Here is a 6000-nt window from a genome sequence, read left to right as displayed (position 1 = left end):
GAACAATGAACAGATTTGATAGAAAAATTAAAATGCCTACACTACAAGGAAAATTTTTAACAAAAGAAAAAATAGATCAAATACAATATAGAAGTGATTGATATTTTTGAGGCATAAGAGTTAATGCTTTGATTGTTTTCAGAATTCTTGGCGAAAAAACAAGTTAATGCAATTTGGAATAAATGCTAAGACCTGAATAAATAAAGCAGAAGACAATAAGATAATAAAACTTATAAACACAAAAGAAAACATTGTCAATTATAAAAATAATGCAAATTAAACATTAAGGTACACGTTGTACCTATTAAATTAACAAAATAAAAGTCTAATGGTAATTTATATTGCCAGTAACTGTGTATCAAAAATATTGTCATCTACATTGCTTGTAGCATTATAAATTGACATAATCCTTTAGAAAATTATGTAGCAATATATTTCAGGAACCATATGAAAGGTTATATCATTTGATTTACTAATTCTACTTTCATACAAAATGTGGGAAAAGCTACATACATGAAGATGTTTATCACATTATTTTTAATAGCAGGAAAAAAGTAAACAAATGCCCAATGAAAAGGGAACACCAAAACTAGTTATGGAACTGTGGCAATTTTAAAATATCTGCAAACTCTTCCATCCTTCTACCACTGAGACATATCCCCTCCCTTTGTCAAGGCTGACCTTGATTACTAGTTAGCCAGTAGGGTACAGCCAAAATGGTGCTATGTGAAGGCCACAGAAGACAATGTATCATCTGCCTGGCTTGCTAGAATATTTGTGCTGGAGCCCTGAGCCACCACATAAGATGTCCCAGCATCCTGAGGCTGCCATGTTGTAAGGAAGCCCAAATTGGCCCATATGAAAGTACACACCGAGATGCTCTCAGACCACACACAAAGACAGGAGGTCCCCCAGTCCCCAGCTTCCCAGGTCTAGTCACTCTATGACATCAACTCTGTGAACTCAAACCACCCAGCCAAGTTCTTCCTAACCCCCTGACACACACAAACCAAGAGACATAATACAATGATTGGTGTGGCTTTAAATTGCTAAGTTCTGAGTGGCTTGTTGTATGTCAATAGATGCCTAGAACACAGATCTCTACTGGATAGAACAAAGTACAGTCGTTCAAACACTCAATTTAAAAGACTATGTAAAACCATAGGTTCTTTTTCATAATATTTAGTTAAAAAAAGCATAAAATTCTGTGTAGGTTATGATTGTAGCCATTAAAAATCAATATTAAAAAGGACTTGAGTAATCACAGTGGTTCTTCCATGACCTGACAGTGACATTAGTAGCACTGATGTTACTAACAATGGTGTTAGGTCATGGAAGAACCATTGCAATGGCATTATTTTTGGTTATTATTGATGGTATTATCAATAATGGCATATTGATGGTACTATTTTTCTAATGTCTACACTTACTAAAATATAATTCTAATGATTGTATAATTAATTAATGAGAATTATCTGTCCCTCAAAGGAGAAAAAGTAAGAGTAAAGAAATTTTATCTTAAAATATTGCATGAGAAAAATGAAAAAATCTACAACTGTAGAAGCACAAAAGCAGTATGACCAAATTCACCTCTTTCCCAAGACTGATTATAGATTGAGAAGGAGCCCCTGAGGTTTGTGTGTTAAAATGTAAAAGTTGTATCCTCTGTGTTTCGAGAGTTTGAAGGGAGCCCGTGAACATTTCCCATGGTCCCATATGCACTGCACATTGGGGATCAGTTAATCTTATTGCTCTTATTTTCTTAAGACAAGTTAGACAGGTGTTGTGTATACAATGCACACAACATAGAAATGTTTGAAATGTCTGAAGAAACTGTGGAATTAGAGTCTTCTCTCTCAGGACTGGCTCACAGACATCCACTCACAGCATGTCTCCTTGTGACTGGGATCTCTGGAGATACTCAGTCCCTTCCATCAGGAACACATGTGGCTGCCCTTACTCAGTGGCCTATCAACTACAGGACACACACACATACACTCAATGTGCAATGATGGAATAAGACTCAATAACAGCAAATAAGACTATTGTCAGTAACAGAGAGGCTCCGGAAGCACATAGCAGTCACTGGCCATTGTAGTTCCTCAAATTCCACAGGGTAAGGATTGAGAAGGCCCCTCTTAGCCTGTGGAATAAGTTGCTTGGTGGCCCACCGGTCACCGTGTGTGTCACACTGGAAGAGTGGGGAAGGCCTTGGAGAGTGTGCTCTCCTTGGAGGCTGCCAGCTTGCATAGCCTACTTTCTGCTGATGCAGGTTGGGGATCAGGGGCATTGCTGGAAGGATGGAACAATTACACGCTTTTGCAGGGAAGATAGTGATTGCTTATAGCAATACAATTCCCTCAAACATTTGCTAAACTTCTTACCTATGTATTTGCCTGCAGTCAGTCACTCTGTGTGCAAGATCCTATCTAGACCTAATATTTATGCCTAAGACCCCAGTCTAGAGGTTGGCAAATGCTTCCTGTAAAGAACCAAACAGTAAATATTTTAGGCTTTCTGGGCCAAAAGGCAAAATCAAGGATATTATGGAAGTACTTATGTAATAAGACAGAAAACAAATGTACACAGATTTTTTTTCCATCAGTTTTTAACTCAGGGCCACACAAAAACAAGTGCCAAGCTAAATTTGCTCAGTAGATTTGCCTGGGTTGCCAACCCCACTCTGGTCTGTTACTCACCAGCCCCTGCATGCCATACCCTTCTCTTTCATCTTCATACTGGCCACCATGAGGCCATCTGAACTGTAGGCTGGAGAGGGAAGGCAGCACCCAATCTCATCTGTGCTGCCTTTTGTCTTTTTTTTTTTTTTTTTTGAGACGGAGTCTCGCTCGTCACCCATACTAGAGTGCGGTGGCATGATCTCGGCTCACTGCAACCTCAGCCTCCCAGGTTCAAGCAATTCTTCTGCCTCAGCCTCCCAAATAGCTGGCAATACAGGCTCCTGCCACCACATCCAGCTATTTTTTTGTATTTTTAGTAGACATGGGGTTTCGCCGTGTTAGCCAGGATGGTCTCAATCTCCTGACCTCGTGACCCACTCACCTCAGCCTCCCAAAGTCCTGGGATTACAGGTGTGAGCCACCGCGCCCAGCTGTCTTCTGCCTTTTTACTTTGCCAATGGTGGTGTTTGCCAGACAACTCTTGATAGAAGATGCTTGAGAAAAGCCTGCAGCCATAAACTTATCTCCTGGTCAAGCTGCCCCCTCAGTCATGAGCCACTGCTTCAGTTTGCAGTACAAATGGAATGGGGGCTTTCCACTCTGCCAGGTCCCCAGTTATTAGACTCTCAGTTGACTTAGACTGTCAGACGCCACCAACTCTGGCCAGAGTTCATCTCTGTTATGTCAAGTGTCAAGAACCAGCCAACAAGCACGGCATGCCAACATTGTCCCACCAGTCTCCTAATGCTGTAGACCCAATCTGTCCTGGTCTGCTCCCCACACACTCAAGGAACGGTTTTTACCAAATGTTTTGCCACCACCTAGCAAGGTTCACCAGCTGGCTGGCCTGCAATATCTGTGTTTTCTTTAACTTTTATTTTAAGTTCAGAGGTACATGTGCAGGTTTGTTCCATAGGTAAATGTGTATCATAGGGGTTCGTCGCACAGATTATTTAATCGGCAAGGTATTAAGTCTAGTACCCATTAGTAATTGCTCCTAATCCTCTCCCTCCTCCCACCCTCTATCCTCTGATAGGCCCCGGTGTGTGTTGTTCCCTTCTATGTGTCCATGTGTTCTCATCATTTATTTAGGTTAGTCCAAAAGTAATTGAGGTTTTTTGCCATTACTTTTAATAGCAAAAACCACAATTACTTTTGCACCAACCTGTAGCTCCCACTTATACGTGAGAACATGCAGTAATTGGTTTTCTATTCCTGTGTTAGTTTACTAAAGCTAATGGCCTCCAGCTCCATCCATGTCCCTGCAAAGGACATGATCTTGTTCCTTTTTATGAGCCTGCAATGTCTGTATCTTCACACCCACTGCCTGGCCACTTCAACTAATCCTATGTCACAAGCTAAGGTTCTGTGACTTACAGCCTCCACTTCAGGGATCAGATTCTATTTTGTAGCTCTTGTATTCTTGGCCTTGATTTCATGATCTGAGATTATAGTAACAGCTTCCACAGAGGATAGAGGAAGAGACAAAGTCAAAAAGAAAAAAAAGGGCAAGTTCAAGACGCCTTTTAATGAAGGATCTTATGAGCTGCTAAATGATGCTTTTGCTCACAGATCATCAGCCAGAAGGTATAGACGTGGCCCCATATCTAACTAAAAGAGGGGCTAAGGAATGCAGTCTCCATCCTGAACAGCCATATGCCTAGTCAGAAAATGGGGTTCTATCAACTTTGTAAGTGAGAGCAGTAAGTAGGGCTGATCAGCGGTCTCTGCCATAGAAAGATACCAGTATAATTCCCATTTTGAAGATGAAAACACTGAGGCTTAGAGAGGCGAAGTGCTGCTTGAGAGTATGCGATAAAGCCGATTCCCACCTGTGCCACCTGAGAAGTCTCCTGTTCTTAACAAAGGGTCAACTGGCTTGTATGTATTCTTCACACAAACAGCTTGGGGGTGCTCTTCCAACCTACGGATAAGGCCGATGCTGGTAAAGGAAACAGCTGTGGGTTTTGTGTCTGATGGCTTTTGAAAGGTTGACATTCCTAGCAGAGTTCTCAGACTAAGTTTGAGAAAATAGGGGTGGGGGGGAAGAAAGCTATGGTTCATCAATGGAAAAACAAAATATGCTATATCCATAAAATAGAGTATTATTTGGCCATAAACAGGAATTAAATATTGGTGAATATTACAACACGGATGAACATGAATAACATGCTAAGTGAAAGAAGCCAGTGACAAAGAAACACATACAGTAAGATTTCCTTTCTATGAAAGGTCCAGTGTAGGAAAAGTCAGACATGGAAGGTAGATCGGCGGTTGCTTGGGGTCGGGGAATGAGGAAAGGAGAGTGACTGCTAAGGGTTTTTTTGGGGGGAGATGAAAATATTCTAGAATTGATTGTGGTGATAGTTACAAAGCTCTGGGAATATACTAACAGCCATTGTATTATACCCTTCAAATGGGTGAGTTGTGAGATATGTAAATTTTGTCTCAACACAGCTGTCACCAAAATTAAAAGTCCAGGGAGACACTGAAACAGTAAAGTTACCTCAATGTAGTAGCTTGATGTACATGTGAGTATTTCATGTCCTTACAGAAATATTTTGTAACAGTTCATGAAAAAGTATGCAGTAGGGGAACATGGTACAGTAAAGCCAGCCCATGTTAGGAATCACAAGTTGTAGTTGCCATGGAAAAGATTAAACAAAAGGAAAAGGAAAGAAAGAAGGAAGAAAAGGAAGCTATGACAATGGCGAAGAGCAGGATGAATGAAATTTCCCTTAAAATTGTTAAAACGTTTTTTGCTTGTTATAGACTGATAAACCATCCTTGACATGCTTCACGACTCAACATAAGACCAAACATTCTGTATTTGCACTGAAAAATCATGTTAGAAAAAGGAACTTTCCTTAGCAGCATTGACTTGTTCTGGCAACACAGATGGTGTCAAGCACTCTCCTCCACTTCAGGCCTGGAAAGAATTACTCAAAATTTCACCTATTACCAAAACCAGACACCTCAGAGGTCACCTTCTCAGTAATTAGCCTCAGAAATTAATCCCTGCTTATTTTACAGGTTAAGCAACTAAATAATCTTTGTGTTCAGTGATTTTTCCAAGGTGATGAATCCAATAGGAGCGGATCTTCTGATCCCCCAACCCCTGGCCAATATATAATCCTTTAATCCATACCAAGCTCAATCCCAAAATAGCACTGAAGAAACTCAGTGAAAAGTTTCAAAGTTAAGAAACCTTTGTTTAGTGTAAGCAGTCTCAATAACTGTAGCTCATAGGAATGAAAATATTATTGTAAAACAAGAACAACAACGAATCATGTGTAACCATTCACTGTGGCCTCTAAGA

The sequence above is a fragment of the Mandrillus leucophaeus genome, unplaced genomic scaffold (assembly GCF_000951045.1).
Source record: "Mandrillus leucophaeus isolate KB7577 unplaced genomic scaffold, Mleu.le_1.0 Scaffold94, whole genome shotgun sequence".
NCBI classification, from domain to species: Eukaryota; Metazoa; Chordata; class Mammalia; order Primates; family Cercopithecidae; genus Mandrillus; species Mandrillus leucophaeus.
This window is presented reverse-complemented; position numbering follows the sequence as displayed.